Here is a 15699-nt window from a genome sequence, read left to right as displayed (position 1 = left end):
AACCAAAAAGTTTCCCGCCTGCCCTCCACCCAAATCCCAAAATTGGGCAAAAAAATCTGGATCCAAACGCGGCTATGGATTGTTCCAGTAATTTCGTCCAGATTCCAATCGCATCCATCGAGGCCTCGACATTCGTCCACCTACTGTTCATCTGGAGAAAAATCACTACCTATTGATTAAGATATTGAAAATATCTTCCAATTATTAAGACGCAAACAAAATTTAGAACGAATGAAGGAAACCATTAACACCAGTACATTCATGTGGAAGCAGATCTAAGAACAAGATTTTTGCATAACACGGAACATTGTATTATAGATTCGAATATAGCACTGCGAACGATCGAACCGGCGAAAGCACGGATCGGATTTACAGGATGACACTTCCTAACACATGAGGATTCAACACGATCTACTAATGGTGGATACTGGCCACCAACTACAAGATGTAAAGCGAAAATAAGGGGGAGCAAGCTACGGAGGCAGGCAGGCAAGCACGCGCCGCCGCCGGTGTCTACTTCTTGGCCTTCCTGGGTGCAGACTTCTTCGAGGGGGCTGCAGCCTTCTTGGGCGTCGCCGCCTTCTTCTTAGGGGTCGCAGCCTTCTTCTTGGGGGTGGCGGCCTTCTTCACGGGCGTGGCCGCCTTCTTGGCAGCAGCAGCAGGCGCCTTCTTCTTGCCGGGCGCGTCCTTGGCGGAGGTCTTGGCTACCTTGGCAGGGCGTCCCCTGGGCTTGGCCGGAACGGCGGCCTTGGTCTTGGCGACGGTAGCCTTGGCTTTTGGCTTCGGGAGACGCCTTGGCCTTGGTGGCCTTAGCTGCCTTCTTGGCCGGCTTGGCGGCCTTGGGCTTCGCGGCGGACTTCCCAGCTGGCCTGCCGACCTTGCCCTTGGGCTTGGCGGCGGCGGGCGCAGCAGCGGGCAGCTTGAAGGAGTTCTTGACCTTGGTCAGCTTGCCGGCGGCGATGAGCCTCTTGAGGTTGCCGGAGATGAGCTTCTTGAAGTTGGCCGGCAGCTTGGCGCCATACTTGGACTCAACGTGCTTGTTGATGGCCACCGAGCTGGATCCGCCTCTCTCCTTGAGCGCCGCGATCGCCTCCACGATCATCTGCACAGCAACAGCGAGATGCCATTTCAGGATTTTCAGATCCAGCACGAGAAACGAAGGGAACGAGCACAAAATTGAGGAACCACGAGACGAATAAAATAGATCGATCGAACACATCGTACCTCGGCGTAGGACGGGTGGGCGGCGGCGGGGCGGGGCTTCGCGGTGCCGGCGGCCTTCTTGGCCTTGGGCTCCTTCTTGGCCTTGGCCGGCTTGGCGGCCTTCTTCTCGGCCACCTCAGGGGCGGCGGCGGCCGCCGGCGACTCGACCTCGGGAGCCTGGACCTCAGGGGCAGCCACCTCTGTCGCCATTGCAATCTCTCTCAGGTAGCTGGTGGCAGGAAAGGGGAATGGAAGGCCGGGGTGCTGGTGATGCTGCGGCTGTGGTGATGGATGAGGTGGCCGGAGTGCGGGACGAGGGTGCTTAAATAGCGTGGATGAGGTCGCCCGAGCCGCGCCCTCATTGGCCGCGCCGACCCTCACGCGGATCGCCGCCCGGATGCGCCTGCTTTTGACGTCAGCCGTCAGATCCCGCGATATCCAACGGACTCAAGCGCCTCTTTCCCCATCGCTCGGATTCTGCCCCGCGGGTCGGCTGCCCCCGCCCGCGATCCTGTTCCGGCATGTGCTTCTGCCTCGACTTTGCGAGCTTGCGCCTCTCGACTCGATCCACCGTTTCCCCTGAAATTTCTTCCATTACGGAGGTAAGTAAATTATCTGTCGAATGTGATTTGTTTCGAGGTGTTTGGTTGAGTATTCCGGGAGAAAATCGCCGCCGAGTGACAGCCGGTCGGTTGAGGGGAGCCAGCGTGCAGGTGTGTTTCTCTCCCGACTTCGGCACGCGATATCTCTCGTTGCGATCCACCGTTCCGGCTACGGTTTCCTGCATTTCGCTGCGGCAGAAGTTAGCTTTGCATCGGGAGTGGTCTCGCTCGATTTGGTGGAGGATCGTGCGAGAAATCGGCCACGGAGTGACCGCGGGTCTGGACGGTAGTTCTTGACGGCTGTTTCTGCTTTTGGTGCTTGGCTTCACTTCTCTCGCGCGGCCGATGATTCTAGGCCGCCGACGGGCCTTCCAGCTGCGGCAACACCAGCTCCGACGAGCTCCCGCCGTCACAGATTCGTCGTCTGGAGTAATGATACATTGATCGTGACGCTGTTGGCACACACAAAAATGGATAAGAACGATGAGTTGTGTACGGTGGTGTGCAAACCTGCCGTGCGTAGCAGCAGCAGAGGTAATGAGATGAGTCGCCATAGTAGCCTAGTTAACACAGATTATTATTTACGAATAAAACAAATCAAAGTACTCGTTAATCAACATGACAAATCACAACCAATACTGCACGAATAGCTATCATTTTCCCCGGCACGTCCTATGATCCAAACAAGACATATCTACACTGAGACAAAACTAGATGGTGTGTTACCAAATTTACTCGCGGCGTTTCTAGAATCGAATTGAGATCTACTAGTCGACAATTTGTTCATGTGAGGAAGTTGAACCCTTACCATTTTGGTCATGATGAGATTTTGAGGATGGTCCGCCGTGTACGCATCTGAATCACGGCGTACTCAATGTATCCCCTCTTTTGGCGGCGGCGTGATCCCGCCTTTGAGATACACATTTCTTCTTCCTTGCGATTTACATCTGGCCCAAGCGTGTCCTCGGAGGATAGTGGTTCCAATACGCAACACGAAACTAGGCGTATGCGCTTAGGCAAGAGTTGTGGGAGGAGTCAAGATCCCAATGGAGCATGGTGGCGGCGGCCCGGCAAATTTGAGGTGGGAGGAGGGGCGGCGGCGCGTTGCGCGGGTTTGAGTGTTGCGGCTATTAGGGTTACGGTAAGTACCGAAAGAAGGTGAAATATTTATAAGACGCCTAGAAGAGATACTAGTCGTCCAACCTCGATCTAACGGTCCAAAGCTTATATTGATTTTCATTGCGCAGATTAGTCAATTGATAAATGCAAAACTATGATGTAAAATGTGTTGACATGTCCCCACCTATTATGCATGGGCTTTTGCGCATATACATGTATTCTAGGGGGAATACCACTTAATTGGTTCGGGATAAACATCCATATCCGGAGGATATAAAAGCTAGAGGTGGTGGGCATGAGATTTGTGGATCGTGCATATATTGATTCTACCCAATAGATGTATTTACTGAAGTAAAAGTATGTGACAGTCGATGTAACATGTCTTATTTGCTTCAAACAAGAATGAAATGATAAGTTCATCCTCCAATTCTTCAGGACATATCAATTTATAGAAGATGGCGAAAAGGCCTTCACTTGGAATGACGAAGGGTTAACCTTATCAATGCACATAATGATAGGCTTGGGTTTCTAGGAAGGAGAAAGTTGGCGAATCAACAAACCGGTCAGCCAAACTAGGTAACCGACGAAAAGTACGATCAAGGGCGAATCGCCGAGATTGTATTATGCAAGATCTAGGGTTACATGGTAATATTGAGTACCCGATACGGTATACTATGTCATGGACGTATACTATGTCATGGACGTATACTATGTCATGGACGACCGATAAAAATAGGTACTTATCGTTGCGTGTTTGACGGTACTCCAGCGAGGGGGAGCCTCACGGAGGGGAGAGAGATAGGAAGAGTCGCCGGGATAGGGTCACACGAGTTACTCACCTTCAGACATCGCAAATAGCAGCGAGATCCTACGTGATGCTATAATTCACTATAAGGCAACAAGTGCGCAATTACAATGAGAGGTATTGTTCTGCCGCAAGGGCTCCTAGGATCCGACTTATAAAGGCTCTGAATCTATGGTTCACAAAGTTAGAGATCCTACCGGATACGACTAAGCCTAAACTACGCATAGTTTTCCGTGTCGTGCACATCACAGATTCGTCCGACCTTCATCATGGGTCAGATCTGACAGCTTGTCCCCGGACCGGATCCCTCCTTCACTCGTTTCCGCCAACTGGGCTGCCTGGTTGGGCCATAGGCCTCACCATAATCTTTGGGCCACCCGAGCTTACTGAATCAAGGGCCTATCGCGGTATACCTAGTTAGCATATCCACGACAATACTCCTCCAATGCATTTCAACTTGCTAGAGCTGTCAACATCCCATCTTCAATATCATATGGTATATAGAATAAAGATTCACCTCGTAGGAATTACATATATGACCATAATCAAGTTGGGTGGCTCATATGGTACTAGATCTATGAAGAACAAGAGAGAAATAGATCAAGCTACTACCACAAACCCATATTTCAGATGTGGAATACTCTCTCTTCATCATGGTGATGATGGTGGAGACGTTGGAGAAGGTGTGGAGATCCCTCTGGCGGCGGCTCCGACGGAGTTTCCCCCTCCAATCTTTGTTGGATCTGGCTATATTTTGTTGTTTCGGTGTTTCTGCTGCGCTAAACTCTAGATATTGCAGATTATGGGTTTGTGACTATCTTCTCTAGTTCTTGGTCTGGCCTCTTTTGACTGGCATCACTTGGTATATACCAAGTGATGATATACCTAGTGGAGCAATCTGCTCCACACCAAGTGTGTATGAGCATGTTTATGATAGATTGGATCATGAGATCCATCCAAGTATGATGTATACCTTGCTCCAGCTCCTAGAAAGTGGTTTTGTGTTGTTGCAGTGCTTCTGGATGGTTGTTGTGATCACAGCCCTTCACCTCCTAGATCATGTTTGATCTACTCCTTATGTCACCATGATCTATGGATGATTGGTTGGGTTTTGATGTTTGGTTTCCCTGGATAAATGTATGAAATGCTTTACTGGTGGTTATTGAGCAGTTCTTGTTGTTCTTCCTGATGATCTGATGAACTCAACCCTATCCCAAGCATTGTGCTATTTATAACATCATATGCTGGACTCCTTGGTCGACAACTCATGTATGTGTGTGTGTGTTGTTCTGTCTTGTGCTCCACTCCTTGCTCAGAAGGATGCACTGTTGCTGTGTTCCCCTTGTCTTGGGTTGGAACTTGCTCCCTGCCTGCCAAGCTTATCAGCTCCATTTCTTTTGCTTGCCAAGTGTCAATGACACTGGTACTGGACAGATTCTTCTATTGGCTTGTGTCTTGCAGGTTTCCAAGATGAATCAAGAATTGGAGAGTGACAGGATGAAGATTGATGAAAATTTTAGTTTAGGATAATTTCAGTTGTTGTAATATTTATTTTCTGTCTTTTATTATTCATCAATTCTTGTATAATGGATATTGGAATGACAATGTAACTATGTGTGCATATCAATAAAGCTCAAGTTTTGTTTTATGAGCTATTCTTTAACTTTAATATTCACTTATGAAATCTTTGTATAAAGTTGAGATACTTTTGAATTATTCATGTAAGTGTGATGTGTGTTTGAATTATGAATTCATAATTCATTTATATAGTGTTGAATTATTACTTCTTTTGTTTTGAATTCAATTTGAAATGCAAATTAAATCCTCTCCCAAAACCCTAAGTTTCAAAAGAAGTCATGTCGAAATTCATCACACTCTCCTTGCCCTAACCCTAATAGCAACGGGAGAGAAACCTAGATCCTTCTTAGGTTTTATACAATAAAGCGCGAAAATTTCCCCCGTTTTGCGATGAAATGCACATCCCATTTCTAATTCTACCCTTCGTTAGTCCTATGTTCTGGGATATTACAACTTCAAACCCCCCATATCCAAGGTCGCTCCCTTCCGATTTCATTCTTAGGTTCACCTGTGAGAAATGTCAATGACAATTGATGCCACGTACGTTGTTCCGTGCAGTGCAAGGCTGGTCATATGGGCCATCGTCGGCGAGCTTGCGCTGAACCCGTGCAAGAAGTGCAAGCAGCCAACGAGGTTGCCGCCGTCGAATCGATATGGGGCAAGATTGCCACCGTCGAATCGATCTGGGGCAATGGTCAAGTGCGTCCACGAAGGCTGCCAGAGCTTGGTCGCCTCCAGGGAGTCCTACGACCACTATATCGTGTGCCCGCATGGTCCGTGCAGCTGCACAAATGCCATCAAAACCGGATGCCCCTTCACCGGCCCGCCGCGTGAGCTCCTGGTACACCTCCAAGCATCCCACTCCATCCCAGTGTTCACGTTCTAGTATGGCATACCCGCCTGGTGCATAGTTCGTGTTCCGGTACAACCGCACGGACACCTGTTCATCGGCAGTGGGGAAGAAGACGGTACCATGTTCGCCATCACCGTTGGCGCGCTCGGCCCGACCACCATTGTGTCCTGTGTGTGCATCAGGTCGACCGCGTGCTTGTTGCTGATGTACAAGGCGCAGCTGCTGGTGATTGGTCCGCCGGCGCCGGCTGAGACCAGTGACCTCTCGACGAACACTTTGATGGCGGTAATCGAGCCGACGAGCTCCCCGACGCCTAGCTCGATCACGTTGCAACAGCTCACTTCTTTCCTGGCGGTGTCACCCCGTTACACGAAGCAGAATGGAGGGCAGCGTGTGTTGCCTATCTGTGTTTGCATCAACAAGAAGGTTATGCAGTAATGTTCGTTTAGTCATACTGCAATGTAGTTACTCGAGGATCGGAGGGAGTAGTTTAGTTCGAAATAGGGTTCGTTCGCATGTATTTTGGACTTGTATAGTAGTACTACTACTCCATAACTATTAGCTAGCTAGTTGGAGTGCTAGAATGCAGCACGTAGTATTAGTATTTTGGTAGTACTACTAGTATATATATGTGACTGTAAGTTCAAACTAAAATGGAGTATTTCTTGCTAATGTTGTTCTATTGGAGTCATCATTTTTTCTGAACATGTTAACTATGCTATTGTCTAAGGCTTCGTTTAGATTTCTTTGGTTGAATTCATATTTCATATATTCGTAATTTGGAAAAACTTCACCGTCATGGGCATGGAACACTTTGATGGCGGTAATCGAGCCGACGAGCTCCCCGACGCCTAGCTCGATCACGTTGCAACAGCTCACTTCTTTCCCGGCGGTGTCACCCCGTTACACGAAGCGTAATGGAGGGCAGCGTGTGTTGCCTATCTGTGTTTGCATCAACAAGAAGGTTATGCAGTAATGTTCGTTTAGTCATACTGCAATGTAGTTACTCGAGGATCGGAGGGAGTAGTTTAGTTCGAAATAGGGTTCGTTCGCATGTATTTTGGACTTGTATAGTAGTACTACTACTCCATAACTATTAGCTAGCTAGTTGGAGTGCTAGAATGCAGCACAGAGTATTAGTATTTTGGTAGTACTACTAGTATATATATGTGACTGCAAGTTCAAACTAAAATGGAGTATTTCTTGCTAATGTTGTTCTATTGGAGTCATCATTTTTTCTGAACATGTTAACTATGCTATTGTCTAAGGCTTCGTTTAGATTTCTTTGGTTGAATTCATATTTCATATATTCGTAATTTGGAAAAACTTCACTGTCATGGGCATGCTTACAAGGTCGCCGAAGTTTCGAAGTTTCTTAATGTATATTGCGTAGAATCCTAACAGGGTGTACCCCCTTAACATGGATCTTTTGCAATTTTCAGGACCATAAAATAGCACGTCTTCAGTTGAAATTTGAATTACTTTTCGAAAAGTGGCCGATGCTAGCATGGAGTAGTAAAAAAAATTGTACTCCCTCGGTCCCACCAAAAGTGTCTCACCTTTGTCAAAATTTAGATGGATAGATGTACCCATCTTTTTTTTACGAAGTTGAGACAACTTTGGTGGGACGGAGCCACGGAGGGAGTCCTAGTTGATGGCGAGAAGGTTGATGCCTTGCTAGGTTGGTGTACGTTGCAAAAAAAAGCAAGGTTGGTTTATATTGTTTTATTTGTTCACCATAATACTGACATGGCCATCAATTTGATTAGACAACAGAAGCCTGGGACATTTCACTTATTTATTGTAGGAAGCACGATTAATGGACTGTAATGATGGGGCTACTACTATAGTCTGCTCTTACTCGGGTGTCGGGTCACAGTCACACTCTCCTCTTTTTTTTGAACACGGTCACACTGTCCTCGAAACTGCAGTAGGCAGTAGATGCATCAGAGGAGGAGCGTCTCGGTTCACCTCTGTCGTCTGACTCGTCTATTCCCACTCCGCCCACCTTCCATAGCACACACATGCGCCTCCGCCATGGCGCTTTCGCGTCCTATCCAACACTGCCCAGTTTGAGAGTCTCTGTTCTCCATCTCAAACCCCCACCTGCCGCCATTGATCGCCATCTCTCTCCAAAAGTTCCAATCAGTAAATCTCCCAAGAAAATCCCCAACCCCATTGTACCACCTGCCTCCTTGTGATGGCGAAATCGAGCACGATCTGTAGATCTGGGATGTTTCACAAGGTGTTTACGGAAGGCCCCCTTGAAGTGCTCATCATCCAGTGTGACCCATCACCGCCGCGTCCCTAGTCGGTTCCTCCAAAAGTATTCTCCAATCAGCCAAATACAGTGCCACTCTGCCTGCTTCTCAGCCATTTGACCTTATGTGTGTTCTCTGTTGTGACCCGGTGGATACACCATGGGTGTTCAAGGAGGATTTTTCGGTGCACAACAAGTGCAAACTGGCGCCGCTGGACAGGTTCTCCTACGATGGCATAATGCCACACGGTAAGGATGAGGAGCGGGCAGGCGCCAATGGAGATTGGATCGCCACGGTTGGCCCCGAATGCAAGTGGAACCTCCTCCATGTCTACACTCATCACAATATTGACCTTCCATCTTTGAGGAAGAAGTTTGAAACCACAAGCAATCCACTTATATTCAGGTATAAGGGTTATGTTATTCAACTGCAGAAGATAGCTATTTGCCAAGTTCCTACATCTACTGGGGGGTATGAAGATTTCACCCTTGTCGTAATCTTCGACTTTGCGATTTCCTACCTCCATGGCAAAAATCCTCGTACATGGATACTTCTTGAAAACCAGTTTGAACACAACGTCAGATACTGCGATGCAATTATACATAACCAACATGTGTTCACCGTTACTGATCTTGGAAATGTTTATGCATGGGATCCTCATCAATTTGGTAACATTTCCTCCCTATTTTTTTATATACGTAACTTATATAGCATGGCACCTCTTATTTGCTGAATTGTCTTGGCATCTTTTAGCTTAAAGAAATTCCATAGGCGCACACCATAACCCTCTTGTTGTATGGACATATATACTTATAGAATTTAACATCTATATGAATTTTAGTATGGTATAATGTGCATGTTGTTCCGTAGAAAAAATCCCCCCTAGTAATTAAGTTTTTTTTATTATTACACCCTGGAAAATTTAAGGTAGAATAGAAATAGAATCAATAAAGGTGCCATGCAATATTGATGAAGACTTTCATTTGTTTATATTCCCCCGGTTCTAGAGAATAAGGAGTACTATAGTCAAACCATCTAAAATTTGGACCAATATTTTGGAGAACATGTTTTAAATCCATATAAAGTTTTACCAAGATGTTCGAAATATATTTCAAACCATCTTATGTTTGACCATGATTTTATAAAATACTAGTATTTTCATCTACAATATCAAATCAATATCACTAGTAGACAAATGATGAAAGATATTTTCATGTGATGTGTTCTTTCCTTTTTCAAAGTCCTATAGTGCTCCCTGCTCCAGTCCTTCTGTGGGCGGCTGCACTCGATCTTGACGATGATGATTTTGAGCCTAATAGTCGTACGTGGTGGCTGGCAAGATCTGGATTGTTCTAGATCACTTCTCCTAGTCTATGCACGTGGCGTAATGGATATTGACGGTGCTCTAATTTATGATAGTATCCCTGTTGTCCATTGCGGTCGCGCTATTCGCAACTATATTTCGGGGTATACCTGCATTGTATTATCGAAAGACACTAGTCGGTTACTTCCAGCTTACCTGTGGGAAAGGGTTATTAATCTTGTAGACTTTCTATGTTTCTTGGAGTGAACTATCCGATTTTCATGCCAGTGGGTGGTGCATGTCGCGACCCTGGAGGTCAGGGCTAGACAAACCCAGATATCACATCTGGCATAAGCCTAACCTAGATCTCTAGGGCCTACAGGGTGAGAATCGGTAACACAACAGTGACTCTACGACTGAAAGCAAATATATTACAACTCTTAGTAGAGTTAAGATCCAAATTTATTACACGCAGAGGTCACTGACCACAATTCAATAAGCAACGGAAAGCAAATTATGTTATCTAGATAACAAGACTGCAATGGGCCTAAGAGGCCATAACATAAGGCGACGTCCCAGCCCATAAGTCTCAAGCTGCCGCCTGAGGAACTCCGAACTACTCGTCGACATCAAGGTAGAAGCCACCATCAGTTGGAAGAAGTTCGTCTGAAACAAAGCATGCAAGGCTGAGTACAGGGACTCAGCAAGACTTAGTACAACCTATTAGCAAAGCGATTATGCGAGGCTTTATGTGGAGCTTATTTTGCAGAAAGCCAGTTTTCCTTTGTAAACAGGAGGGAGCAGAAGCTCGTCTATTCAGAACATTTTCAAAAGGGGATAAGAGAGCGATATCAACTCTAGCTCTAAGATCATCATGTTGAATCCACCGAATCTTCATCATCACCTGAACCTGTCACCTAGGATCACCCCCTCGACACCCTGAGAAGGGATCCTTAAACACACATAGATATCAGGTTTTACGATTAGGTTCAAGTTGTCTATGATCACAGAATCCATCACCAAGTCGTCCATAACCGTGGACACGTCTTTTCGAAAAGATTTACCCTGCAGGGGTGTACAACTTTACCCACACGCGCCGACCGACTCTTAGTGCCGTCATGTACACGCTTCCTTGGCGTGCCGGCAGAGGGTGGTCGACAAAAACCTTTCCCTTACTTCGCCTATTCCATGAGTCAAACTAACTGGGAAGCTTCGTCATCGTAGGTAGCCATTCTTCGAGGTGGTCCCGGTCATTGTGCGCAGGGGATCCAGTTCAATGCCTCCAGCATCCTTCACCCCGGCCATGCCCTGTATGATACACTTTGAAAACCTTTTCCACCTTTTCCCCATGCGTATGGAAAATGGAACTCGCAAACTAATTGACTCATGGGTAAGCTAGGCAAGTTCGGGCCAAGGGGTTCCCATGGGCCCCGTGTGGCTGTACGCTCAGTCTTGGTTCCGAAGGCGAGAACTCAGGTCCTAGTATCGGCGAGAACGAGTCAAAACACCACATCCCCATGTGGCGGCCCATCCAAGCCTTTAGCATGTTTATTAACATCACCACTGATCTTACCACGTCATCCTGTCCAACTAGGTTCATTCGTAGCTCTGATTCATCAACCGGATGGATCAGACTTCAATAGCTAAGCATGGCTAAGCATAACACATATACGGCTCTAGCAATGCGAACAAGCTCAGACCTAGTTTTGCTGGGAGCGGTGGATCAGGAACTCTGGGCTACAAGGATGGAACATGCACACATAGGATATCTACAATTGCCTATAAAACATAATTGAAGCGGATGCAATATGTAAGAACCAGAAGTAAAAGCATTTCGAAACCATATATGAACCAGGTTAGGGCTTGCCTTGTCCCTCGTTGTTCGGGTGCTACTCTTCGGCGGCGTTGATCTCAGGCTCGCGTTCTGTCCCTATCGTGAAGAACCAAACACCGGAAAGGAATAGCACGATCAAGACAAGGTACAATGCAATGCACATACAATATGATGACATGTCATATTAAAGGGGTTCGGGTAACCCTAGGTGCATCGACGGAAATTAAGATGGGTTCGGCATCGATCCCGACATAAGGGAGGGTCAATTTAGGGTTTCATTAAGGGTCCATATTTAATTGGGTCAAACATGTATGAAACATAGATAAATAGCTAGGAAATGTTTTTCTGATCATTTTGGTATATAATTTTGTATTTTTATGAATTAATATGAATTAGTTATTAATTACAGAAAATAAATATAGAAAATAGAAAACAATTAATGACGTCACGCTGATGTCATGCTGACGTCAGCGGTGCATGGCTCTCTGTGAGCTCTGGTCGGATTGCAATCGGGCGATTCGGCCACTAATCGAGCGCGTGCGGAGGGGGAAACTGGGCTGCTCGACGAGGCGAACCATTTGGTGTCGGCGCCACCGGCTATTGGCCGTCGGAGCACGGCCGGTGGCGAGCCTCTGCGGCGGCCGGGGCAGGTGCCTCGTGGCGGCGAAGCTAGAGGGGGAGAGGGAGCAGACCAAGGGGGCAGGGAGGTGCAGCTGCTCACCGCGAGCGTCTTGGCGTGGTCGGCGACGGTCGGGGACGCTCGCCGGCGTCGGAATCGACGGTGGCCGGCCGTCCCTACAAGCAGTAGGGTTAGGGTTTGGGAGGTCACAGGAGAGCACCGGAGAGGGGAGAGTGGGGGCTAGGGTTCCTGGGCGCGGCGGCGGATGTACTTGTAGCCGCCGGGGGGGGCGACGGAGCTCATCCTGGCCGCCGACGCCATCGAGCGGCCAGGCGTGCGCCAGCGACCTGCTTCGGTGCGTGGTGACGAAGACGGTTTTGCAGAAAACCCCCTAGAAAGATTTCGGAGATGGTTTGGGATGTGGTGGGTTGCTGTTGGGCCGAGTGGGGCTGCGGCCAGAGAGAGGAGAGAGGGAAGGAGAGATGGGCTGAGCCCAGGGAGAGGGAGAAGAGATTTCTCTCTCTATTTTTTCTGGTTTTTGTTTCTCTTTTCAAATTCAATTTTCAAATCTGTTTGAATTTTGTTTGAAACTCAATTTTTCCAGAGAAGTAATAAACACACATGGACTTGTTGAATGACAACAAAACCATGTTGTCTATTTTGAAAAACTTGCAAGATTTGAATCAGAAAGAAATAGAGAAGAATTTGCATAATTATTAGGGTTTGATGCAAATTTTACTCAAATGCAAACTAAATGCATGAAATGCACATGATCACTCATTTGTTCATGTTAACAAGGTTGGGATGTTACAGTGCAACATTTCCCCCAGGATATTTGACAAGAAGAAACTGCATCTACACCACGCCTCAGGCTATTGGCCTTCAGTTTAACACAGTACGTCATGAAATTTTCCGCTTCAGTCTGAATGGCGAACACCAAAGCATCTCTTTATCAAGCAGCGTTCTAGCGGCCGACTGGCAGACGGGGTTTGGTTCATCCCAAGCTACACCAACGCGCTAGAATGGAACCAAGACAAGCAGAGTTAGGGATATTTATGTAATAGTAGGATCATACTAGCTGGCTCAGTTGGTCTTGACTCCAATTTAACTATTTATAGTTAATGTACTTGCATGCACCCAGGTGCTTCGTGTAATTTGATCAAATACGTTCTATACACATGCATGGTTGTTTGGTTGTTTCAGTGTCCCTAGAGGCATAAATATATACTTTTTTTTATTAAATGTGGGATACCACATCCTCCACATTGTTTTGTGCTTGCAACTTTTTTATTATGTTATTTAGCAATCTTTATTACAGTACAAAAATCTTAACCTCATGGTTCACACAAAATATAAACGTAGATCAGCCATCTAAACATAGAAGACATTCTAGTGTATGATACTTACATATACACATCAACATTATATCAGAAAATCTTAATGTGAATTGTACTGGCTGTACAAACCCGTGCATCATTCTCTAGCCGGTTGCACCCAAAAACCAAATTGTGGCACTTCATAGTTGACTATATGTAGGACCACATAGGATCCAATGTGAAGCCATGGGTATCACCTGCATGAAAGAACCTGATTTCACATGGTTGGAGGTACTCCATATGGTCTTTAAAATCATTCATTGTCCTTCATATGGCCCTTAAAATCTTACAATTGGATTTGTGGTTTTTAATTTTTTTATTACCACAGCTCAATCAATTGCCCAAAAATTGATTAATAATATTATTAAGGGGTGTGATGTTGAAAGCCATAAGAATAATGTGCCAAACAATCGGACAATAAATGTATACCCATCAGAAATATTAGTACTAGTACTATCAAAACTAATCAGCAGGCATGAATGTTTCTTTGGTCAAAATAACTACTGCACCATCTTAAAAGTAAATGGCATGACAATTTATTTGATTTGATAGCGTGTAGCTAGATGACATACATTACTATCTCTACTTCCTTGGGTCGCCCAAATCTGGAGTACTAAAAGCAAATCGTGGTGATTCATTTGGAAAGATAACACATATGCGTCCAAATTTCTCCGCCCATATTATTATAGTAATATATGAAATCTGGAGTACTAGTAGTATACTGTAGTCTACTCCACTTTTGCATGCATGTGTACAATGTGTCGCCTCGTTGCCTTCGAAGAGATGTTGCATTCCTTGCCAAAAAAGAGAGAGATGATGTATTTATAACTACCTCACCGGCCGCCACTAGTACAAACCATCACTCCCTCTCCACCTCCACCTCTTCCCTAGTAGCTCTACATCCATATCGGTGACAGACCACAATCGCGCGGCTTCGAATTCCTCTTCGACGGCGACGGCGGCGGCGACAGCGGCGTGAGGCACCTTCTCCATGGCACATCCCTCATCCTCGTCCCGCGGCAACAATGGCTGTATGTAAAATCACCATACCCTTGTGTACGGTAGAGATGATGATGCAGATAAAATTTTATTGGCGGTTGCTCATCCTTGTTTGAGTGTTTTGTGCATATTCACATCTAGTGCAGGGTGTCAAGCGGGGTGGATAGCGGGCAAGCTAGTTTCAGTGCGAGTGCTTTAAATCTGCTCTAATCTCAACCACTATTTGCTCTAATTTTCTGCTTTGCGGGACGATTCACGGATGCCGCTTGCAACCCTATCCAGGGTATTGATCCTAATTTAGTAGACTACTATGATTTACATTTCAATTTGCTTTTAGACTAGATCCAGATATTTGTCAATACTACTACGTACTTCCTTCGTTCGTATTTAATTGACTCTAGTTGAAAGCATCGATAGTTTATTTTCTTCTCTCCCTCGCGTCGACCAATTAAAACCGAACGGGGGGAGTATTAGGAATCCATGTGCATCCGTACTACCATTAAGGTATTGCGTTGTCGCAGAGGCTCAGTGTAATCGATATCTTTCGATATTAATATATTTCCTTTATTGGAAAATAAATTAGGAATCCATGTTCAAACTTGCTAGTTTGATTGATGTTTAATGATGATTTGTGTGGCCATGTAGGAGCCTAGTTTGTTTTGCTTGGTGATCAGTAGGCTGATGAATTTTTTTTGCTTGGTAGATCTGTGTCCGTACCATGGCCACAGCAGATTAAGCATTACTAGAATCAACAATTTTTTGCTTTCTGGTGATTGGAAGTGCATGCGCTCTTCTGAAGAGCACCATCGCACGATGATTAGTCTTAATGGAGATGCAGATCTTGATCAAGAGGGAGACACATATCTTGATCATCCATTTCTCACGAGATTACTTGGTGATTGGAAGTACAATCCACAATTTGTTGTGCAAACTTCTCAACATATGCATATATTCAATGAATTGGCTTTATATGATCAATAGTACTTCTTATTGCATATGGATGGAGGGGAAAGAGCAAAAAAAACGATACTTAGTGAAATGACTTCCCATTCCATGACTTCTGATATCCCAGATGACAAGGTAAAGATATAGAACGATGATTCGTAGGTGATGAAAGCAGAATCCACAATTGCCGTGCAAACTTCTC

At 45.9% G+C, this 15699-nt stretch overlaps 1 pseudogene; it reads right to left on the bottom strand.

The window, feature by feature from the left end:
* Positions 1-287: 287 nt before the first annotated feature.
* Positions 288-1490, bottom strand: LOC124674058 (annotated as a pseudogene).
* Between the last annotated feature and the right edge of the window lie 14209 nt (positions 1491-15699).

Source organism: Lolium rigidum, chromosome 7, assembly GCF_022539505.1.
Source record: "Lolium rigidum isolate FL_2022 chromosome 7, APGP_CSIRO_Lrig_0.1, whole genome shotgun sequence".
In the NCBI taxonomy this organism is placed as follows: Eukaryota; Viridiplantae; Streptophyta; class Magnoliopsida; order Poales; family Poaceae; genus Lolium; species Lolium rigidum.
Note: the sequence above shows the minus strand (reverse complement) of the source record. Positions and strands in the feature narration are given on the sequence as shown.